The 23,661-nt window shown below is 43.6% G+C and overlaps 1 pseudogene; it reads right to left on the minus strand.

Moving 5' to 3' along the window:
- Window positions 1-325: 325 nt before the first annotated feature.
- Window positions 326-23,661, minus strand: part of LOC134294843 (RNA-binding protein 27-like) — a 59,149-nt pseudogene continuing 35,813 nt past the window's right edge.

A 23,661-nucleotide genomic window follows, 5' to 3' on the forward strand; every position in this document is an offset into this window, starting at 1 on the left:
CCGGAACCTCAATCCATGGATGATACCGAATGAGAGACTTCCTCCTGGGCACACAGAAGACTAGGCAATTTGGAAGGCACTGAACAGACTAGCCCTGATTGTTTCCTGTCTGCAATTCCCCTGTTTTCTGAGTGTTGTTCTTTATTTACTGTCCTGATTTTATAGGGTTTTTTTAATACTGGTGGTCAGATTTTGTTCGTTTTTATGTTGAAATTGTCCACATGCTAGTGGATTTCAATGGCTTCTCTGTGTCGTCTGAAATGGTGGTTGTTCAGAGTGGTCCAGCATTTCTGTGCTCTCAAATAATATGCTGTGTCCAGGTTGGTTCATCATGTGCAAATTTCAACCTATTTTAATAGCATTGTACAAAAACTAGATGACAAAATGACCATTCATTCACAGTATTGTTTAGGACCTATGCATATTTGACAAGACAGTTCTGGCATATTCAGAGGTATAGGTTGACTTCTCTGGTTGAAGTCAGGCTTTGAAGCTGCAAGGCTCTTCAATGCTAATCAAGGCAACCAGTTGCAACTTGCCTCAAACAGATAAGAGCTCTCTCTTGCACCCTGGACATTATTCCACAGATATGTAAACCCCACTTGCCTAGTTTCCAACAGACCTCACAACCTCTGAGGATGCCTGCCATGGATGTGGGTGAAACGTTGGGAGAGAACACATCTGGAACATGACCATACAGTTTGGAAAGCTCACAGCAACCAAATGATTCTGGCAATGAAAGCCTTCAACAATACTTCTCACAGTCTCTCTGAAGGCCTAATTAATCTAGTTTTCACTCCCTTTGTCCTGAGACCTAATCTGAAATCACGGGAAAACTCCCCATTGATCTTTCACTGGTTTTCCTTTCCCCTGTTTTCTTAGTTGCCAAGAAAAATAAATAAAATTGTATAGGAGAGGGAATGGTCTTTCTTTTACACCACCATTGAAAGAATAGATACCTTATCCCCCTTTTTTAACCTGGCAAACAATATTATAGTTACATTATGTGTACTGCATATCAAGGGCTAATGCATATTGTTTCAAAGTGCAATTGCAACTTTTATATGGCTAGAATTACAGGAGGGGCCCTCGGTGGCGCAGTGTGTTAAAGCGCTGAGCTGCTCAACTTGCAGAGCAAAAGGTCGCAGGTTCGAATCCGGGGAGCGGAGTGAGCACCTGCTGTTAGCCCCAGCTTCTGCCAACCTAGCAGTTCGAAAACATGCAAATGTGAGTAGATCAATAGGTACTGCTCTGGCGGGAAGGTAATGGTGTTCCATGCAGTCATGCCAGTCACATGACCTTGGAGGTGTCTATGGACAACGCTGGCTCTTTGGCTTAGAAATGGAGATGAACACCAACCCACAGAGTCGGACATGACTGGACTTAACATCAGGGGAAAACCTTTACCTTTACTAAATAATAATAATAAAAATAAAAATAAAATAATAATAATAATAATAATAATAATAATAATAATAATAATAATACACCGGCTCTTCGGCTTTGAAATGGAGATGAGCACCAACCCCCAGAGTCGAACACAACTGGACTTAACGTCACAGGAAACCTTTACCTTTACCTTTAGAATTACATGACTGTTATATCGCTACAGCGGAGGAGGAATATTACATGGTCCAAGCGCTGGCGCATGCCATGCCTCATGTTGCTGCCAATAAAAATGTGGAAAACAGCCCCATTTTCCCTGCGTCTCTTCCAATTCTACAGGATTCTTGTCCCATATAGAGTTGCAAGACCTCCCTGCTCCCCTTCCCGCATAGGATTTTGTGCATCTCTTCGTACCAACTAATCCCCAGCGTACACAGTTTTTCATGCTTTCCCCCCAAGGACTTGAGCATGACTGTAGCATTTTTTCAGTTTGATGAATTTCTAGTCACGCATATTTACTTGCGTGCCCTTCAAAAAAAGATGAAGAAGAGGAGAGGCAGGGGAAACCGACGCTCATTTTCCTCCAGATTGCGGGGAAACAGAACGATACATGCGTACTTTTGATGCGAGTCTCACAGCCTGCGAATTGGACAAACATCATAAAAAGGCTCCGTTAGAAGATACATTCTTTCCCATCCATATTTGAGGGGAGGAACTGCAAGCAGGCGCGTCTTAGATCTTGGGATGTCTAATGCGTTGTATCTTGCGTACAGAGATCGGGGTGTTTTTTTTAGGGGTGTAATACGTCTGCCTTTAGGGTTGACATGAGTCAGAAATGACTTAAAAGGCACACAACAACAACAACAAATACCAGAATCCACAGTCAGTATAGACTTTGGTACGAGGGTTGAATGAAAAGTAATGCCTCCGCCTTCGTAACTCATCAACAGATGGCAGGTCCTGGCTTGTTCAGTAGACTCTCCTCTACAGTTCCATTGGGAGGGAAGCCTTAGCATTGAACGGTTGTGTTGTTAAAGTGCGAAGTATGGAACCCTGTGTAGACAGTCGGTCAATGTGACCGCAACCACCAAGTTTCACAAGCAAAAGGTTGACAGATGATTCAGGGTGATCGTTGTATCACTCGGAGAGAAATTTCAAGCATCATTGGCATTTCACAAGAATGCATGGGTCACATTATTGCTTTGTTTGGCTGTCGGAAGATCTGTGCACGATGGATCCTGTGAGACGCTGGTTGCAGAAACAGAGTGTCGACTTCTTCTGTGACAGCTTCGGGAAACTTGTTCATCGTTGGCAGAAATGTATCCAATTGTCTGGTGATGATGTGGAAAAGTGAATAGTGGTAGTTAAAGAGCACGTTCTAAGGATTATTTCTGCATTTGATTTATTAAAATATTCCCATCCAAACCCAAGTAACAAAGCTGGAGGCATTACTTTTCACTCAACCCTCGTATAATGTTGCGATCTTGCATAGAACCGCTGCGGAAAAGCAAATAGTGGTAGTTAAAAAGCATATTCTTAGGATTATTTCTGTGTTTGATTTATTAAAATATTCCCATCCAAACCCAAGTAACCAAGGTGGAGGCATTACTTTTCATTCAACCCTCATATAATGTTGCGATCTTGCATAGAACCGCTGCGGAAAAGTGAATAGTGGTAGTTAAAAAGCATGTTCTTAGGATTATTTCTGTGTTTGATTTATTAAAATATTCCCATCCAAACCCAAGTAACGAAGGTGGAGGCATTACTTTTCATTCAACCCTCGTATAATGTTGCGATCTTGCATAGAACCGCTGCAGCGTATCGCTAAAGGCAGGTTTTTTCGGTACCCCGAGGGCATGTTGGACTGCAGCAAGAGGCTAAAAAAAGGACAATTCCCAAGCCAGAAAGCACTTTCCTTACATCAGTGGTGGATTCAGGGCCCATTTTCAGCTCCTGAGAGGCTCCAAGGACTGCCAGGCAGGAAGCAGCCAGGCTTTGAAGCTGCAAGGCTATTCAATGCTAATCAAGGTGGTCAATGGCAACATTCACACTTGCTTCTAACAGTCGAGAGTGCTTTCTCCCACCCTGGTCATTATTCTACCAGATATATAAATCCCACATTTCTAGTTTCCAACAGACCTCACAACCTCTGAGGATGCCTGCCATAGATGTGGGCGAAACATCAGGAGAGAATGCTTCCAGAACATGCCCACACAGCTTAGCAAAACTCACAGCATCCCAAAATTTTCAAATGTTAATCCATGTAGAAAGCAAATGCTGAAACCAGTTCAAAACCGCTGTACTGGACAATCTCGAAGGTAGAGTAGATTCTCACTTATCCAACATAAATGAGCCGGTAGAGCGTTGGATAAGCGAATATGTTGGATAATAAGGAGGGATTAAGGAAAAGTCTATTAAACATCAAATTAGGTTATGATTTTACAAATTCAGCACCAAAACATCATGTTATACAACAAATTGGACAGAAAAAGTAGTTCAATACACAGTAATGTTATGTTGTAATTACTGTATTTATGAATTTAGCACCAAAATATCATGATGTATTGAAAACATGCATTGGATAATCCAGAGGCTTGGATAAGTGAGGCTTGGATAAGTGAGACTCTACTGTATATGATTATTGATCTCTGTCTGGTTTCCAGTGCTCATAACTGCCTTGGGGTGCAACAATGTCCAATTATAAAAGGGCCTGGACCAGGCAGGAAGCAGCCAGGCTTTGAAGCTGAAGGGCCATTCAATGTGGCCTGTTGCAACATTCACACTTGCCTCCAACAGATAAAAGTTCTTTCTCATACCCTGGACCTTCCACGGATATATAAACCCCACTTGCCTAGTTTCCATCAGACCTCACAACCTCTGAGGATGCCTGCCATAGATGTGGGTTTTTTTTTCCGTGTCAGGAGCAACCGGAGTTGCTTCTGGAGTGAGAGAATTGGCTGTGTGCAAGGACGTTGCCCAGGGGACATTGCCCGGATGTTTTGATGTTTTTACCATCCTTGTGGGAGGCTTCTCTTATGTCCCCGCATGGAGCTGGAGCTGACAGAGGGAGCTCATCCGCGCTCTCCCCAGGTTGGATTCGAACCTGGCAGCCTTCAGGCCAGCAACCCAACCTTCAAGTCATGAGGCCACAGGAGGCTCTTATAGATGTGGGTGAAACGTCAGGAGAGAATGCTTCCGGAACATGGCCAAACAGCCCAGCAAAACTCACAGCAACCCAAAATTTTAAAATGTTAATCCCTGTAGAAAGCAAATGGAGAATTTGGAAGGTAGTCGTTTGCCTTTTTTGAAGGTACTATCAGGATGAGTATTTGCCTTTCCAAACGCAGTAGGAGACCACTGCCCGTGTTTGCCCTAAAAAGTGAGCCAGGGGACCCCGGGTGCAGCCTGCTTGGAAAGATAAAGCCATGTGGAGGGTGACATTGTGAGACCTGGCCCTACACCAGGAGACGAGATTGGAGCAGGTCTGGGCATCCCCACGGCCCCCTTCCCGGCTGAATCCCTGCCAGGCCTCGCTGCCTGGGCTCCATCATTTCCCTTATCTCTCGGTGTCAGAGCAGAGAAATGTCAGGTGCAGGGACGGGATGGGATGGAGGGAGCAGAAGGGCTGGAGATTAGGAGCCCATTAGGGGATATTAGAATTTAATTTAGCACCGGGGTTTCTTGGCTGATATGCCCACTGGAGGGAAGAAGAAAGAAAGAAAGAATGGGTGCTGGAGCTAGAGCCTCCTGGGCACGTCTTGCATGGCAATGACATGCTGGTCTGTTGAACGGGTTCTTCTCCCTCTGCGCCAATAATGCTCTGGAGCCACATCGGTCTAATAATCTGGAAAAGATTATTATAATCTGAATGGCAAAGGTGTCAGAGGAAGACAATTTTGGAGATATCCTGCCATCTTTCCCCACCTTTCCACTGCCTTATTTACTGTTCTGAATTTGAAGTTTTTTAACAGGAAATATAAGCAGCAGCACTCTGAAAACAGAACAATTCCAGACAGGAATCAATCAGGGGCAGCTAACGATTCTGAACAAAGGAGCCGGGTTTGAGCCATGGATTGGGGTTCCGGGTTTTAGCCTGCCACTTTTGGACTCTTGCTTGCTGAGATGTTCCTATGATAATTTCTGTAAATCTTAGGGCCAGCTGTGGCGCAGGCTGGTTAGCAGCCAGCTGCAATAAATCACTCTGACCAAGAGGTCATGAGTTCGAGGCCAGCTTGGAGCCCCGTGTTTGTCTTGTCTTCGCCTTCCCCAGTATTATAATGGCTCTTTATAGCCATCACAGCTGAATAACCTCCTTCCCTTGATGATATGATTTATTTGCACTCTTAGCACTTTGGCCTAGATTTTATTTTATTTTTATTTTATTTACATCATTTATATTTCGCCCGTCTCACCCCGAAGGGGACTCAGGGCGGATCACATTACACATATTAGGCAAACATTCAATGCCTTTTTAACACAGGACAAAGACAAACAAACATAGCTCTGAGCGGGCCTCGAACATATGAGCTCCTGGTCAGTGACTCATTGCTCTCCCGTCTGCGCCACATTTTATCTTGTATGTGGTTTTTATGACTTGTTTTTATGGTTTGATTATTGGTTTCATTGGTTTCTTGTCTTGTTTTTATTGTTCTATTCGGGCTTGGCCCCATGTAAGCCGCCCCGAGTCCCTTCGGGGAGATGGGGTGGGGTGTAAGAATAAAATTATTATTATTATTATTATTATTATTATTATTATTATTATTCTATGTTAAGGCATTGAATATTTGCCTTATACGTGTAATGTGATCTGCCCTGAGTCCCCTTCGGGGTGAGAAGGAAGGAATATAAATGCTGTAAATAAATAAATAAATAAATAAATCTTAGGGCCGGCTGTGGCGCAGGCTGGTTAGCAGCCAGCTGCAATAAATCACTCTGTTCCATACTTCGCACTTTAACAACACAACCGTTCAATGCTAAGGCTTCCCCGTCTGTGCAGGGTTCCACACTTCGCACTTTAGCAACACAACCGTTCAATGCTAAAGCTTTCCCGTCTGCACAGGGTTCCATTCTTCGCGCTTTAACAACAACACCTTTCAATGGTAAGGCTTTCCCGTCTGCGCAGGGTTCCATACTTCGCACTTTAACAACACAACTGTTCAATGCTAAGGCTTTCCTGTGTGCAGGGCTCCATACTTCGCACTTTAACAACACAACCATTCAATGCTAAAGCTTCTCCGTCTGCGCAGGTTTCCATACTTCACACTTTAACAACACAACCGTTCAATGCTAAGGCTTCTCCATCTGCGCAGGGTTCCATACTTCGCGCTTTAACAACACAACCTTTCAATGCTAAGGCTTCCCCGTCTGCACAGGGTTCCATACTTCGCACTTTAACAACACAACCATTCAATGCTGAGGCTTCTCCGTCTGCGCAGGGTTCCATACTTTGTATTTTAACAACACAACCGTTCAATGCTAAGGCTTCCCCATCTGCAGGGTTCCATACTTCAACAGGGTTCCATCTGTTGAGAGGGTTTGGATGGTGTCTTCCTTCATGGCAGAAGGGGGTTGGACTGGGTGGCCCAAGTTGAGGATTCGATGCTTCATGGGTTTTTTACCGCCATCGCTCGCACCTGGCTCTCTCCCTCCTAGGCCAGGATGCCGAGAAGAGGAGCCTATTTGTATCTCTGCACAGCTTTCAAACCTCCCTCCCTTCTGTCGCTGCAACCGGGGGTCTTTAGAGCAGCAGGCAGGGCAGGGCAGAGTCGGGTTCGAGAGACGGCTTGGTGGGCTCTTTGGACGGAGGGGGGCCCTGGCAAAGCAGCCACCCACCGCCACCGGCAGCTCCCGGGCACCAAGGGGAAGGTGAGTGTAATTAAGTGTGACACCTTTACTATTTCACTTTATTTTCCATCTCTGGGCGCGCGTACACAATTTCATTATGCCAGCGTAATTTTAATTTTATGTCAGGTTTTAATATTGCCGGCAACAGCCTCCTCTCCCGCTTTTCCTCTTTGTCGCCCACCTCCCCTCCGTGCCCCTGCTTTCGTGCTGGAGTCTGCCAGGCCAGGCAGAGGCCTTAATAACAGCCTCAAGACACTTTAATTTGCGGCTTTTAAAAAGCAGTGTCATTTCTCCCATAATTTCCGCAGCAGGGGTTGCAAATGGGCTCCCCTCCGAGGCCTGCCTCTGCCCCACTGATGCCTGCCGCTGCCCACACCGCCAAGCCCTTCCTGCCCTTCGTGAACAAGATCCATCTCCCAATTTGGAGCAAAATTTGGAAGAAATTCTCCCCGTCTTACAAGGATTTAACCTGACTTTGTTATATCAAGCACAGGGCACTTTTGGATCTCCGAACATGGTGATGGATGATGCTATTGATGATGTGTGTCATGTATCTATCTTATTTTGTTTTATTGTAATTGCCTGGACTTGGCCCCATGTTAGCCACGCCAAGTCCCCCCCCTTTTTTTTTCACGTGAGAAACTGCAAGTCGCTTCTGGCATGAGAGGACTGGCTGTCTGCAAGGATGTTGCCCGGATGTTTTGATGTTTTTACCGCCTTCCCCAGTATTATAATAGCACTTCATATGCAGCTGGCTAGTAACCAGCTGCTATAAATCACTACTGACCGAGAGGTCATGAGTTCGAAGCCCGGGTCAGGTTAAGCCTCCGACCATTAATAGCCCCGGCTTGCTGTTGACCTATGCAGCCCCGAAAGACAGTTGCACCTGTCAATTAGGGAAATTTAGGGATGCTTTATGCGGGAGGCTAATTTACAACACCATAAAACTGCCAGCAAAACACGAGGAAAGGAATGAGGAAGTACAGCCACTACTGGACGGTGAAGCAACAGCTCCCCCGTGGCCGGAATCGTGAAGCTGGAAAAATGTTAAAAATGCCTCTGAGTCTGTCCAATGTATGTTGTTTGTCTGTTGGCATTGAATGTTTGCCATATATGTGTTCATTGTAATCCGCCCTGAGTCCCCTTCGGGGTGAGAACGGCGGAATATAAATACTGTAAATAAATAAATAAATAAATTGCAGCTGAATAACCTCCTTCCCTTGATGATATGATTTATTTGCACCCTTAGCACTTTGGCCTAGATTCTTTGAACTTTATCCATGATTTTAACATTTTATCTTGTATGTGGTTTTTATGATTTGTTTTTATGGTTTGATTCTTGGTTTCATTGGTTTCTTGTCTTGTTTTTATTGTTCTATTCGGGCTTGGCCCCATATAAGCCGCCCCGAGTCCCTTCGGGGAGATGGGGTGGGGTGTAAGAATAAAATTATTATTATTATTATTATTATTATTATTATTATTATTATTATTATTATTATTATCCTTGTGGGAGGCTTCTCTCATGTCCCCGCATGGAGCTGGAGCTGAGAGAGGGAGCTCATCCGCACCCTCCTGAGGTTGGATTTGAATCTGGCAGCCTTCAGGTCAGCAACCCAACCTTCAAGTCACAAGGCTTTAACTCACTGCGCCACCGGGGGCTCCGTTTTGGGAAGATTGAGGCGGGATACAAAAATAAATAATAATAATAATTTTTATTTATATCCCGCCTCCATCTCCCCCGAAGGGGACCCGGGGCGGCTTACAGCAAAATCAAAATACAAGCAGTGATGAAATATGAAACATCAAAGGACAACAACAAAAAACAATAATAAAATATACACAATAGGCGAATAGGCAAAAAAATATATAAAAAAATAAAGTTGTTATTATTATTATTATTGATGATGATGATGGGAAGTGCAGTACAAGAATATCAAGGGCCACCAGTTGCCTCTCCTGAAGCAATACTATATGCACCCCCAATACATCTTTAATACACTCGGGGCCGGCCCAAGGTAATTTTCAAGCGTAGGCGAACAGAATCCCGCCCCTGAAAACCAATCACTGAAAAATAAAAGCGTTGGATAAGCGAAAATGTTGGATAATAAGGAGGGATTAAGGAAAAGCCTAAATAAAGAACAACAGTCTGAAAACGGGGGAATTCCAGACAGGAAACAATCAGGGCCAGCTAACACCTCCCAACCAAGGATGCCCCCAGGGAGGAAGCAGCCAGGCTTTGAATCTGCAAGGCCATTAAATGCTAATCAAGCTGGCCAATTGCAACATTCACACTAGCCTCAAACAGACAGGAACTCTTTCTCCCACCCTGGACTTTCTACAGATATATAAACCCCACTTACCTAGCTTCCAACAGACCTCACAACCTCTGGGGATGCCTGCCATAGGTGTGGGCCTGGCCCCGGAGGCCTCAACTGCGCCCCCTACAGGATGGTGCCACAGGCAAGTGCCTAGTTCACCTCACGGTTGAACCGCCTCTGAATACACCTGTGGCATAGACACTGAGAACTGGGAAGCCCTGGCCCTTGAGCGCACCAACTGGAGGTCAGCTGTGACCAGCAGTGCTGGGGAGTTCGAAGAGGCATGAATGGAGGGCTTAAGGGAGAAATGTGCCAGGAGGAAGGCGCATCAAGCCAACCCTGATCAAGACTGTTTTCCGTCTGGAAACCGAACATGCGGATCAAGAGTGGGTCTCGGTGTTACTTGGCACCCTCCAAACATCTTCCAACTCTATGATTCTATGACTGTTTATATGCCCAACCTGTACCCTATTGAAGTGAATTTCCAAGCCAGGCTGTGCTAAGGTGGAGTGTTCAATTCCACATGAGAAAGGGGCACCCCACTAATACATTGGACCGAACGAGCTCACTTCGAAACCCCAAGGCACCTGAAGTGTGTAATGTAATGTAATGCAGGAGGCCATGGTATCACCTTTCCCCATGTCCTGCCCCCCCAAAAAACCCCATCAGCCTCTGCACCCCCCGGGTTGATGAAGTTGTTTGGATATTGGGGCTGACAGTCTGATCCATTTTAATGAGGCCAAGGGATGGCTAACGAGGTCCAGGGATCCTTTAACGAGGCTCTATTAAGGCAGACCCCTGAGGCAGGCTGGAGCAGGGGGGGCTCTCCAGGGTCACTCTATGCCCCCCCCCCCCTAAATGTTCCACGGTTCTCCTCTCCACCTCCATTTCCTTAAAAGCATCACGGCTGGAAAAATACAGAATGCCTTGCCCAGCTCCAAGCATGTGCTCAGGTGCACTCTTCGCCATTTCACACTCAGTCCCTTGGTGATATACGAGGGTTGAATGAAAAGTAATGCCTCCACCTTCGTAACTCAACCGATGGCAGTCCTGGTCTGCGGCAGATACTGGCTTGTTCAGTAGACTCTCCTCTCCAGTTCCATTTGGCAGGAAGCCTTAGCATTTAATGGTTATGTTGTTGAAGTGTGAAGTATGGAACCCTGCGCAGACGGGGAAGCCTTAGCATTGAACAGTTGTGTTGTTAAAGTGCGAAGTATGGAACCCTGCAAAAACGGAAAAGCTCTTCCGTTGTGCTTTTGGAGAGTAACTATGTTATATTTCTTTTCTGTTGCTCCCTCTAATATCTATCCTCTAGACTACACCACTTCCTTATGACGATGTTCACTATGGTTTTTATTCTTATGTCTTTCTCACCCCGAGTTTTAACTTAATGTTCATGTGGTCCGCCCTTGTTTTCATTGTTTCCTTGATTTGTATTGTAATGGATATTATTATTTATTGTATTGTTCACTGTGTTATGATGTGTTGTTCTTTTATATGCTGTTTATATTGTATTGTTCTGGGCATGGCCCCCATGTAAGCCGCCCCGAGTCCCCGTTGGGGAGATGGTGGCGGGGTATAAATAAAGTTTTATTATTATTATTATTATTATTATTATTATTATTGAATGGTTGTGTTGTTAAAATACAAAGTATGGAACCCTGCGCAGACGGGGAAGCCTTAGCATTGAACAGTTATGTTGTTAAAGTGCGAAGTATGGAACCCTGCAAAAACGGAAAAGCTCTTCCGTTGTGCTTTTGGAGAGTAACTATGTTATATTTCTTTTCTGTTGCTCCCTCTAATATCTATCCTCTAGACTACACCACTTCCTTATGACGATGTTCACTATGGTTTTTATTCTTATGTCTTTCTCACCCCGAGTTTTAACTTAATGTTCATGTGGTCCGCCCTTGTTTTCATTGTTTCCTTGATTTGTATTGTAATGGATATTATTATTTATTGTATTGTTCACTGTGTTATGATGTGTTGTTCTTTTATATGCTGTTTATATTGTATTGTTCTGGGCATGGCCCCCATGTAAGCCGCCCCGAGTCCCCGTTGGGGAGATGGTGGCGGGGTATAAATAAAGTTTTATTATTATTATTATTATTATTGAATGGTTGTGTTGTTAAAATACAAAGTATGGAACCCTGCGCAGACGGGGAAGCCTTAGCATTGAACAGTTATGTTGTTAAAGTGCGAAGTATGGAACCTTGCGCAGACGGGGAAGCCTTAGCATTGGATGGTTGTGTTGTTAAAGTACAAAGTATGGAACCCGAGAATGCAAGGTGTTTATGGGGATTGTGTTGATGTGAGTCCTGTGCGTCGTTGGGCGAGTAAGTTTGAAGACCTTAAGACAAGACCCTCCCATTATACCTGAAGTCGGGACAGTCTTTGTAGTCCCTATCCCTCTTCTCCTACACTTTGTACCCACGTTTCCTGCTTTCTGCTTCGGTCTCTTGCCAGGCTCCAGTTTTCGGTCTTACTTTCATTGCAAGGCCTGCTAAGGCTTTAAATCAGGAGGCAAGGCTGTAAATAGCCAGACCTGCTAGATTTACATGGCGGGCTGAGAAATACAGCCAAGGATGGCGGTGGAAACAGCCCTGTCCGCAGCGGAAAGGGATGTTTGAAAGCTGGCTGCTCATAGCCATGTTCTCGTCCTCTCCATCTCCCTTCTAGAAATGATCTAGAATCCCAAAGTTGGAAAGGCCACAACCCAAGCCCCCCCAACAGATGACCATCCAACCTCTACTTTAAAATCTCCAGGGAAAGACTCCCAGGCAGCATATTCCACTGTCAAACAGTTCTTGCTATCAAGATGTTCTGCCTCATGTTTAGGTGGAATCTCTTTCACTTGCTGTTTGAATCTCAGCATGTTCATGGGTTTCCTTAAACCCAGCAAATGGAGAGGAACTAAACTGATAAAAAAAGCCAGGCTGTGGCGCAGCTGGCTAGTAACCAGCTGCTATAAATCACTACTGACCAAGAGGTCATGAGTTCGAAGCCCGGGTCGGGTTAAGCCTCGGACCATAAAATAAATAAATAAATAAAAAATAGCCCCGGCTTGCTGTTGACCTAGCAGCCCCGAAAGACAGTTGCATCTGTCAAGTAGGGAAAATTTAGGTACGCTTTATGCGGGAGGCTAATTTAACTAATCTACAACACCATAAAACTGCTCACGAGGAAAAGAATGAGGAAGAACAGCCACCAATGGACGGTGAAGCAACAGCTCCCCCTGTGGCCGGAATCGTGAAGCTGGAAAGATGTTAAAAATGCCTCTGTGTCTGTCTAAAACTGAATGTTGTTTGTCTGTTGGCATTGAATGTTTGCCATATATGTGTTCATTGTAATCCGCCCTGAGTCCCCTTTAGGGTGAGAAGGGCAGAATATAAATACTGTAAATAAATAAATAAATAAAATACTTGTATTGGGAAACATATATTGAATATAGGAATTAGAAAATATATAATCACAGAAGGATGTATGCATATAACCATTGAAAATACATTCTGTTCTAGCAGATACTAAAGTTCACCTAAGAGGCCTCAAAACATAGAGACATCTGTTATGTGTCAAAATACCAGATAGCCTGGACATTTGGGAGTCGTAGATACCGGGATTTATAGTTCACCTGCAATGAATGAGCACTCTGAACCCTTCTGATGATGGACCAGGACCAAACTTGGCACACAGCAGCCCCATAACCAAAAGAGCATATTGGACAAGTTTGGGAGAAAGGGAGTTATAGTTCACCTGCATCCAGAGAAACAGTGACCCCCCCCCCAAACCGACAATGGACTGGGACCAAACTTTGCACAGAGAAGTCTCATGACTAACTGAACATACTGCAGGGGTTTGTGGGAATGGGCCTTGATTTTGGGAGTTGTAGTTCACCTGCATCCAAAGAGCACTGAACTCAGCCAACAACGGATCTGGATCAAACTTGGCACACAGACTCAACATAGATTGCTGTGGATACTGACAGATGTTTTGGGACAATTGCTCCTGGAATCTGGGATTTGTAGTAGTTTACCCTCATCCAAAGAGCACTGCAGCCATTAGCTGTATCACCAGTTGCCATGGGCGGCTCCTATGTCAAATTGCTCCAAATTTTAAAAGCACTATCCAAGGTACGAGAGTTGAATCAAAAGTAATGTCTCTACCTTCGTTACTTGGGTATGGCTGGGAATCTATATATATAAAAGAGTGATGGCATCACGGCAACCCACAAAACAACAAAACTACAGGCCCCCCAACCTCGAAATTTGACAACACAACCCATCATCCACGCCTCTAGGTTGATACAACAAAAAGAAAAGAAAAATAAAGTCCTAATTAGAGAGAGAGGAATAATTGCTTTTATCCAATTACTGCCAGTTAGAAGGCTAAGCTCCTCCAACTTGGTCTCCTAGCAACCCAATAAAAAATAATAAAAAAACACTAAAAAATTAATACAATAAAATACTATAACAGAAAGTAACTAAAAATAATACAAGAAAATAATAAAATATAATAAATAAAAATATAACTTACAATAAAATTAATTTAAAAATGCAAATAACGTCAAATAAAAATTACACAACAATTTTTAACCAATACCACCACCACTTTGCCACAGCAACGCGTGGCCGGGCACAGCTAGTATTTTAATAAATCAAACGCAGAAATAATCCTTAGAATGTGCTCTTTAACTACAGTAGAGTCTCACTTATCCAACATAAACGGGCCAGCAGAATGTTGGATAAGCGAATATGTTGGATAATAAGGAGGCATTAAGGAAAAGCCTATTAAACATCAAATTAGGTTATGATTTTACAAATTAAGCGCCAAAACATCATGTTATACAACAAATTTGACATAAAAAGTAGTTCAATATGCAGTAATGCTATGTAGTAATTACTGTATTTAGCACCAAAATATCATGATGTATTGAAAACATTGACTACAAAAATGCGTTGGATAATCCAGAACGTTGGATAAGCGAGTGTTGGATAAGTGAGACTCTACTGTACCACTGTTCACTTTCCCACATCATCACCAGACAATTGGGTACATTTCTGCCAACGATGAACAAGTTTTCTGAAGCCATCACGGAAGACGTCAACACTCTGTTTACGCAACCGGCGTCTCACAGTTCTCTCAATATCCGATAGCCAAGCAAAGCAATAATGTGACCCATACGTTCTTGTGAAATGCTAGTTATGCTTGAAATTTCTCTCTAAGAGATACAACAATCGTACTGAATCAATCTGTTGACCTTTTGCTTGTGAAACTCGGTGGTTGCTGTCACAGAACGTCTAACTCTTTGTTTGCCACGCAAGTCAGATTTCCCACCTCAACATCTTTAGACTTACTTGCCCAATGACGCAAAGGACTTACATCAACACAATCACTATAAACAGCTTGCATTCTCTGATGAATCTCCTTTAGCAACACAACCGTTCAATGCTAAGGCTTCACCGTCTGCGCAGGGTTCCATACTTCGCCCTTTAACAACACAACCGTTCAATGCTAAGGCTTCCTTGTCTGTGCAGAGTTCCATACTTCGAACTTTAACAACACAACCATTCAATGCTAAGGCTTCCCCGTCTGCACAGAGTTCCATACTTCACACTTTAACAACACAGCCGTTCAATGCTAAGGCTTCCCCGTCTGCGCAGGGTTCCATACTTCACACTTTAACAACACAACCGTTCAATGCTAAGGCTTCCCCGTCTGCGCAGGGTTCCATACTTCGCACTTTAACAACACAACCATTCAATGCTAAGGCTTCCCCGTCTGCACAGAGTTCCATACTTCACACTTTAACAACACAGCCGTTCAATGCTAAGGCTTCCCCGTCTGCGCAGGGTTCCATACTTCGCACTTTAACAACACAACCGTCCAATGCTAAGGCTTCTCCGTCTGCACAGGGTTCCATACTTCGCACTTTAACAACACAACTGTTCAATGCTAAGGCTTCCCCGTCTGCGCAGGGTTCCATACTTCACACTTTAACAACACAGCCGTTCAATGCTAAGGCTTCTCCGTCTGCACAGGGTTCCATACTTCGCACTTTAACAACACAACCGTTCAATGCTAAGGCTTCCCTGTCTGTGCAGGGTTCCATACTTTGCATTTTAACAACACAACCGTTCAATGCTAAGGCTTCCCCGTCTGCGCAGGGTTCCATACTTCGCACTTTAACAACAACACTATTCAATGCTAAGGCTTCCCGCCAAACGGAACTGTAGAGGAGAGTCTTCTGAACAAGCCAATACCTGCCACAGACCAGTACAGCCATCTCTTGAGGAGTTATGAAGGTGGAGGCATTACTTTTCATTCAACCCTCGTATTTCTGCAACACCTGTAACTGAAATTAGTCTTTCAATGGGCTCAGGACACTCAAATTAATAGAAAACCTCTAACAGGTGATATGTCTATGTCTCACAATATCCAATAAAAAGAGTAACGCAAAATAATCATTGCAAAGGATCAGCAAATATATTTACACAAAGCTTTTATTATAGAGGGGAAATTATTGGAGGTGAAACAAACTCATATCATCGATATAGTAGATGTAGTTGTCACTGCCAGAAAATGGGAGCAGGGATTTTATTTGTGACTTTAAATCGTTAATTTTAAAAAGATGGGTTTATATATCTGCTGCAATGGGCAGCTTGTTACGGTTCCAAAGAGGCTCAAAAATAGACAGTCTTTTATTTTATTTTTGCCATATTGTGGATTATTTCTGTTAACGCTGCCTATTAAATTCTAAGGGCCTTTGGTGAAATGCAATAAAGATTGGCTTGGTGACAGATCGTATCAACTAGTTAAAATAACAGGGCAAACACGGGGTTTCTGAGCTGGCATAGAAAAGATTGCAATGTCATTGCCAGCAATACCTTCGGGACGATGCTCTGTCTTCCAGAAGGCCTTGACCTGAGCATTTCTGTCAATGTACGGATACGGGAGACTCTCGGTTAACTGGCACCCAGCAGATGCTGGATTAATGTAGTTTCTGACTGCTTGAGAGTTACTATTAAAATAGGCCTACTACTATACCCATACTACACTATACTATACTATATCATACCATACACGGTAACGTTATGTAGTAATTATTGTATTTACAAATTTAGCACCAAAACATCGCAATGTATTGAAAACATTGACTACAAAAACATTGACTACCTAAAGGCAGGCTGTATTGGATAATACAGAACGTTGGATGAGCAAAGGTTGGATAAGCAAAACTCTACCGTACTTTGTACTGACGATGTTAATATTGAAACGCAGTAATTAAAAGCAAATACAGTAGAGTCTCACTTATCCAACATTCTGTATTATCCAAGGCATTTTTGTAGTCAATGTTTTCAATGCATTGTGATATTTTGGTGCTAGATTCGTAAATACATTACTACATAGCATTAATGTGTAATGAACTACTTTTTCTGTCAAATTTCTTGTCAAACATAATGTTTTGGTGCATAATTTGTAAAATCATAACCTATTTTGATGTTTAATAGGCTTTTTCTTAATCTCTCCTTATTATCCAACATATTCACTTATCCAACGTTCTACCGTCCTGTTCATGTTGGATAAGTGAGACTCTACTGTACAGACAAACAGCACTTAATGGAACACAGCAGGATGATAACACACCTGGGCATCTCCTGGGCAACGTGCTATAGTCACAGAACATTCAATATACAGACAAGGATTGTAGAGATTCAAAATATACTAAATGACCTCCCTGGCTGCATTTTTTTATATAACATGAACAGGCAAGTGGACAAGTGAGCACGGCTGCGGCTGCGGGGGAAACATGACAGCAGACAAGAGCAAAGGGCAAGGAGGAAAAGGCATGGGCAGCAGGCACAGTTGGGAAGTAATTGGATACTTGTAATTAACCCTTCCCGACTCCTTAAACAATAAAGTCGCAATGAAGTTGCATTAGCTGTATCACCAGTTGCCATGGGTGGCTTCTACATCAATCTGCTCCAAATTTTAAAAGCACTATCCAAGTGTCCAGCTACATGATACGTAATAGATGGATCATTCAACATTAACGGGAAAAATGCCACACATCATATTGTATTTTCCAAACTTACAGTTAACAGATTGCAAAAATATGCAGTTACCTGCTTCTTTTTAAGAACTTCTTGGACATCATGAGATTTGTTTCCTGTACCAGATTTCATAGATGTCTTCATGTTGGAGGAACTGTAAACCATTTTTGTGTGGCCAGCTGATGTAGGAAATACCTGAAAATAGCAATATCATTTATTACAACCCCTTTACACAAGGTCTCTGTAAACCCAGTTGAAGTGCTTTGACACAGTCCTTTCTGAAGTATGAGTAAAATGGTAAAAATCAGGATGGTGATATTTTGAAGGATATTTTAAATGGATTAGGAAAATAATTGTAGTATGATGAAAACAACCTTAATCACATAAACTGTAAATGCGAACCAAATATGTCACATCTTTTGAATGAGATTTAAAATATTTAACTCTTAATTTAAGTATCTCTCTCATACTTAAATACATAGGAGCTGGCTCTGATTAAGCGGGCGAGGCGGGGACTAGAGTGCAAGTGGCGGAAGACTCGGAGCGTCACCAACCGAACATGGGCTAGGGCCTCCATTAAGGCCTACTCCGTGGCGTTGCAGGCAGCCAGAAAAACTTTCTCGACTGCCCGCATTGTATCTGCAACAAATAAACCAGCAGAGTTGTTCCGGGTTGTCCGGGAGCTCCTTCATCCTCATGAGGAGGAGGAGCCCCTTGACAACTCAGTCACTCAATGCAGCGAGTTCGTGCATCATTTTGCAGATAAAGTCGCTCAATTGCGCTCCGACTTGGACGCCAATTTTGATGCAGCCCCAATTGAGGTACCTAGTGCATCTGTTGAGTCAACTTTGATGGATTCATTTCAGCTTGTGCGGACTGATGACATGGACAAGATCCTTGGAGCGATGAGACCAACCAAAACCGCTCTAGACCCTTGTCCTACCTGGCTTATAAAGCTTGCCGGGGGGGGGGGGGGGGGTTGGTCGGTTGGTTTTTGAGGATTATCAATGCCTCATTGGAAAAAGGGCAATTCTCATCTAGCCTGAAACAGGCAACTATAAGGCCAATTCTAAAAAATTGGTTGATTCTATCAAACTATCGACCAATTTCAAACCTCCCATTTTTAGGCAAGGTTCTGGAGCGAGTGGTGGCCTCTCAACTCCAGGGATTCTTGGATGACACCGATTATCTCGACCCATTCCAGTCTGGTTTCAGGCCTGGTCATGGCACTGAGATGGCTTTGGTCGCCTTGGTGGATGACCTCCGCAGAGAGCTCGACAGGGGGAGTGTGTCCCTGTTGGTTTTCCGGGAAGCAGCTTTCGATACCATCGACCATGGTATCCTTTTGGGGCAGCTCTCGGGAATGGGTCTTGGGGGCACTGCACTACAGTGGCTCCACTCCTTCCTGGAGGGCCGTACCCAGATGGTGAAGCTGGGGGATACCTGCTCGGACCCCTGGCCTTTGACCTGTGGGGTCTTGCAAGGTTCTATTCTTTCCCCCATGCTTTTTAACATCTACATGAAACCGCTGGGAGAGGTCATCCGGAGTTTTGGAGTTCGGTGCCATCTCTACACAGATGACACTCAACTCTACTACTCTTTTCCACCTACCTCCAAGAAAGCCCCTTGGATCCTAGACCAGTGCCTGGCCACTGTAATGGGTTGGATGAGGGCCAACAAGCTGAAGCTTAATCCTGACAAGACAGAGGTCCTCCAGGTCAGTCGCTCGACCGATCGGGGTACAGGGTGGCTACCTGTGCTTGAAGGGGTCACACTTCCCCTGAAGGCGCAGGTCCACAGCTTGGGGGTCCTCCTGGACTCATCGCTGTCACTTGATGCTCAGGTGTTGGCGGTGGCCAGGAGGGCCTTTGCACAGCTAAAGCTAGTGCGCCAACTGCGACCGTACCTCGAGAAGTCTGACTTGACCATGGTGGTCCATGCTCTGGTCACAGTTAAAGGTGACAACAGACTGCATTTCCAGTATGTTGTCACCTGGGAAAGGAGTCCCAAGTTGCGATCTTTGAAGATTGTTCAAACTATGAACTCTTGCTTTCCCAGATGCCATGCCTAAACTGGCTTATGCTGTCGCCATGCAAATCACAACAATCTTGCCTAAATACAGAACTAAGAAAGATGAGAATGTCTTCCTTATTTAGGATGCACATACACTGTAAAATTAATGCAGTTTGACATCACTTTAACTGCGATGGCTCAATGCTAAGGAATGACAGGAAGCTGTAGTTTTATTAGGTCTTTAGCCTTCTCTGTCAAAGGATACTTGGTGCCTCCCAAACCACAAATTGCGTGGGGATGCGCGACACTGTTCCTGCTTCAAAGACCAGAAATGACACGAGACCAGGGTTGGAGGAAAAATGGCCACAACTTGTTTATTGATTACAGAAACAGCAGATGGGTTGGCTGCCCTGCATGGGTTCTGGATCCAGGGATCAGTCAGCCCGGTGCTGACCAATACCAAAACCGAACCAGGATGCAACCGGGTCAATACCAGGACAGAGTTAATCTCGCATCCCTGGCAACCACCGTGCACTCCCCCCGCCATCCAGTAGGGGGGGGAGGCAAACCAGATCCAGGGCCCATGCCAAACGCCCGCCAAGTTGTGACAAAGCAGAAAACATAACAACATATCAAAATAGACATGCAGGGAGGGAGGGATGGGACAAAGAATGAAGGCCCAGTGCTTTCCAGGACCTCTAGGGCAGCCTAATAAAGGCTGCCCTGGCCAATCAGCGGCGGGCCCCGGCCTGCAGAAAAGAGCAGGCCCCGACCACTGATAGGCCAGGGGGGAGCCGTGGCGGGAAGCTTTCCCGCCAGGAAAGGGGGCTCTGGGAAGGAGAAGGCCCCTTCCGGCCCCCAGAAGCATGGGAGCACCCACCCCCGCAACGGACGCTCCAGGTGAGTCTGGCCCTTCTTTTCCAGTGTAGATGCATCCTTGGATAGAGTATCAGGAACTGTATACTCACTCCATCTTTTGAGACCTTGGCAAGGTTATGGGATGGGAGCATGGTGAGTTAAGTGACAATAAAGCTACCCTCTCCAAAAAAAAAAAAAAAAAAGGACAAACCAGTGGGAATCCCATCTGAGGGGGTGAAATAATCTACTTCAAGTAGCACTGTGAGGGCAGACTAGATGTCTCAATGATAGGTGCAAGCATTTAAAAACTTTTAGCTCCAGCAGGGGATGGAGGTGACATAACAATACTTTTAGCTCACCAGGAATTCAAACATGTGTGTGCATGCCTTTAAGTTGCCCATTGACCTATGGTGATCCCATGAATTTCATAGGGTTTTCTTAGGCAAAGAATATTCAAAAGTGGTTTTGTCAGTTCCTTCCTTTGAAATATAGCTTACCGCAACTGTTATGTACCACTTATTATTCATCTTCACTAAAACGGCTGAATATTGCTCTACAATCAGTATGAACTGTTACATCCTTGTTGCATGTGCATCCACTCACTCATTCTCTCATTCTTATTCTCTCTCTCTCTCTCTCTCTCTCACACACACACACACACACATGGGCAGATAATATAATGGAACAGGCTGAAACTGGCATAAATAATCTGAAGGCAAGAGCATGCTAACCATGTCAGCTGACAAACATTTTGAATTGGGTAAAGAGAATGGATGCTCCTGATACTACTTAGAGAACCAAACAAACAACTACATGTATAAAATGTTTTCAGAATTTCATATGAAGAGATAGTAAAATGCAGATTTAAAGGTCTTAAGAGAGTAGGATTTCGGACACTTGAACCATCAGCTGGCACAAAGAATACACAGATTGCTCCTCCGTGCCAACTAGAGTATACATGATTTGACACACATGTCCACAGACCTGAGCCTCCTCTGCAGATGCACCAGACGGGTTAAGCATCAGATGTTGAGTGTCTGGCTGATTTCCACCACTGGCTCCAAGCCGATGCTTAACTGGTACCTTGTTAAGGACATAGGCACCCGCTGGCATTGGCTTAGTCACCTGCACAAATGCATATTAAACAGAAACAAAGGTGAGTGTGCATTTTAAACATTTCCTGTTTTGAAGCATCGCAAACCCAGAGTATTCTTTTAAAAGCTCAGGAAAAGAAAGACACTCTGGTTTGTACAAGGGCACTACACCTTTGGCATACTGCTGTGAACTGTTACAGCCGGAGCCTGTGTTGGCATTGGATGCTGCAGGTGAAGCTGGTGAGGAAGCGGTGGAGGCGTCTGCTGCTGGTGCTGCTGGGATGGCTGTAGTGGCTGCTGCTCACTGTTTTCCCGGTGCCACAAGACCCGTATAAACCGGTTGTTCAACACAGCCTCTGTGCTTGAAATAGCTTTTCTGGCTTCATCGTTTGTTGAATACTGAATTAGAGCAGCTTCAGGGTCATTCTTGAAAGCAACCTAAGCATTTAGAGTATACAAGTCAGCATTACCTAATGCCACTATGTAAGAAAATTCAGTAATTAGATCATCATCATAAACAAAAGGCTTTCACTCCTAATTCAGCTGTCCACTGTACAAACCTGAAAGCTCACAAATATATTGTCAAAGGCGTACAAATATATTAATAGATGACATTTACATATAGTGCCCACAAAAGAAACCATTATTTATTATTTATTTCATTTATACACAGCTTTTCTCACCCCTAGGGGAACTCAAAGTGGTTCACAACACCATGGCAAAGATTCAATGACTCACATCCATATAAAAGAAACATTACAGGTCTTCAAAGCAATTACATATAACCATAAATTAAATCATTAAAAACTATACATAACCATAACCATAAAACATTAAACATTAATGTAGTAGATACTTAAAAACTAGCAACAAAAACAAAAGTAATTACCTGCAATTATTAAGATATACTTCTTTAATATAACAGAAATGCTATTGAGTCATTCCATGTGACTTTTTGATAGATCACCAACACAGTAGTCAATCAAGGTAGGGGTTATCAGACTACAATTCCCATCAGCCCTAACTGCCAAAAGTGAGAAATGATGGGAGTCATAGTGCAACACCATTTGGAAGGCCATACTTTGCATACTTCTGCTCTAAACTTAAGATATATTTGCTCTATAATAAAATAATTCAGTAGTAGTCAAAACAGGCATTGTATTCAGAATCATCCAGTTAACCCTTTCTTAATCTTAAGAACCGGAGATAAACATTTAGGCATTTAGTAGAAATATGCATGGCATGTTGGTAGTTATACCGAACACAACCACAGACTCCTTCAGAGACGGGAATCTAGTTTCAAATTATATGCTCCTACTTCATAAGGCACTGTTCTATATGTTGAACAGGTAGCAATGCTAGGTTGCTTATTCTAATATTAAGTCAAAATACATTTTCCTCCTAGTTTTACTACTGGCTCTTGTCTTGTACCCAGGTGCAATACTGCAGCATAATCTACTAAAAGACGGATATATATGTTTTACCTGGATGTTCACAATTGTGCCAAATTTGCTGAAATGTTCATTAAGTTGAGTAATATTGTTCAGTTCTGGTGGTATTTTACGAACTTCCAATTTTGTATTTGTATACTGGTTCTTCTTCAGGAATCCTGGTTTATTTTGGTTGTTATTTGCTTGCCTAAATGAAATGAAAGATAAGATTTGCAATGCGCCATTAAGGATGTTATTTGCAAAAATGAGTGTTTGGATGTAATTCTTGTACACTCATGATAAAAGAAGACCTCTTATCACAAAAGAGCACTTAGTTGGGGTGCGCCATAATGAAACACATAGTCTCCTCAACATGGAGAAGGAATATGCTGACAGAACAGCCCCTGTGAAGATTTATGGGTTTGCAATTGAATTAAGCCTCCAAAGATAAAGGAGGCATTTTCCCCCTGAACAGCTGAAACTTGAAATTAGTCTTAAAGAAAAAGATAATTACATTTATAACTAAAATCTGTGTGGCTTTGCAGCAGAGATGTTCACTGTAAATTCCTCTCTTTTGATTACACATCCAATTTTAGCATACTCTCTGTGTTTGAAGGCACTGTTTTGTGATGGAACATTTCAAATTTCATAGAAATTTTACATTTAT

Source organism: Anolis carolinensis, unplaced genomic scaffold, assembly GCF_035594765.1.
Source record: "Anolis carolinensis isolate JA03-04 unplaced genomic scaffold, rAnoCar3.1.pri scaffold_25, whole genome shotgun sequence".
NCBI classification, from domain to species: Eukaryota; Metazoa; Chordata; class Lepidosauria; order Squamata; family Dactyloidae; genus Anolis; species Anolis carolinensis.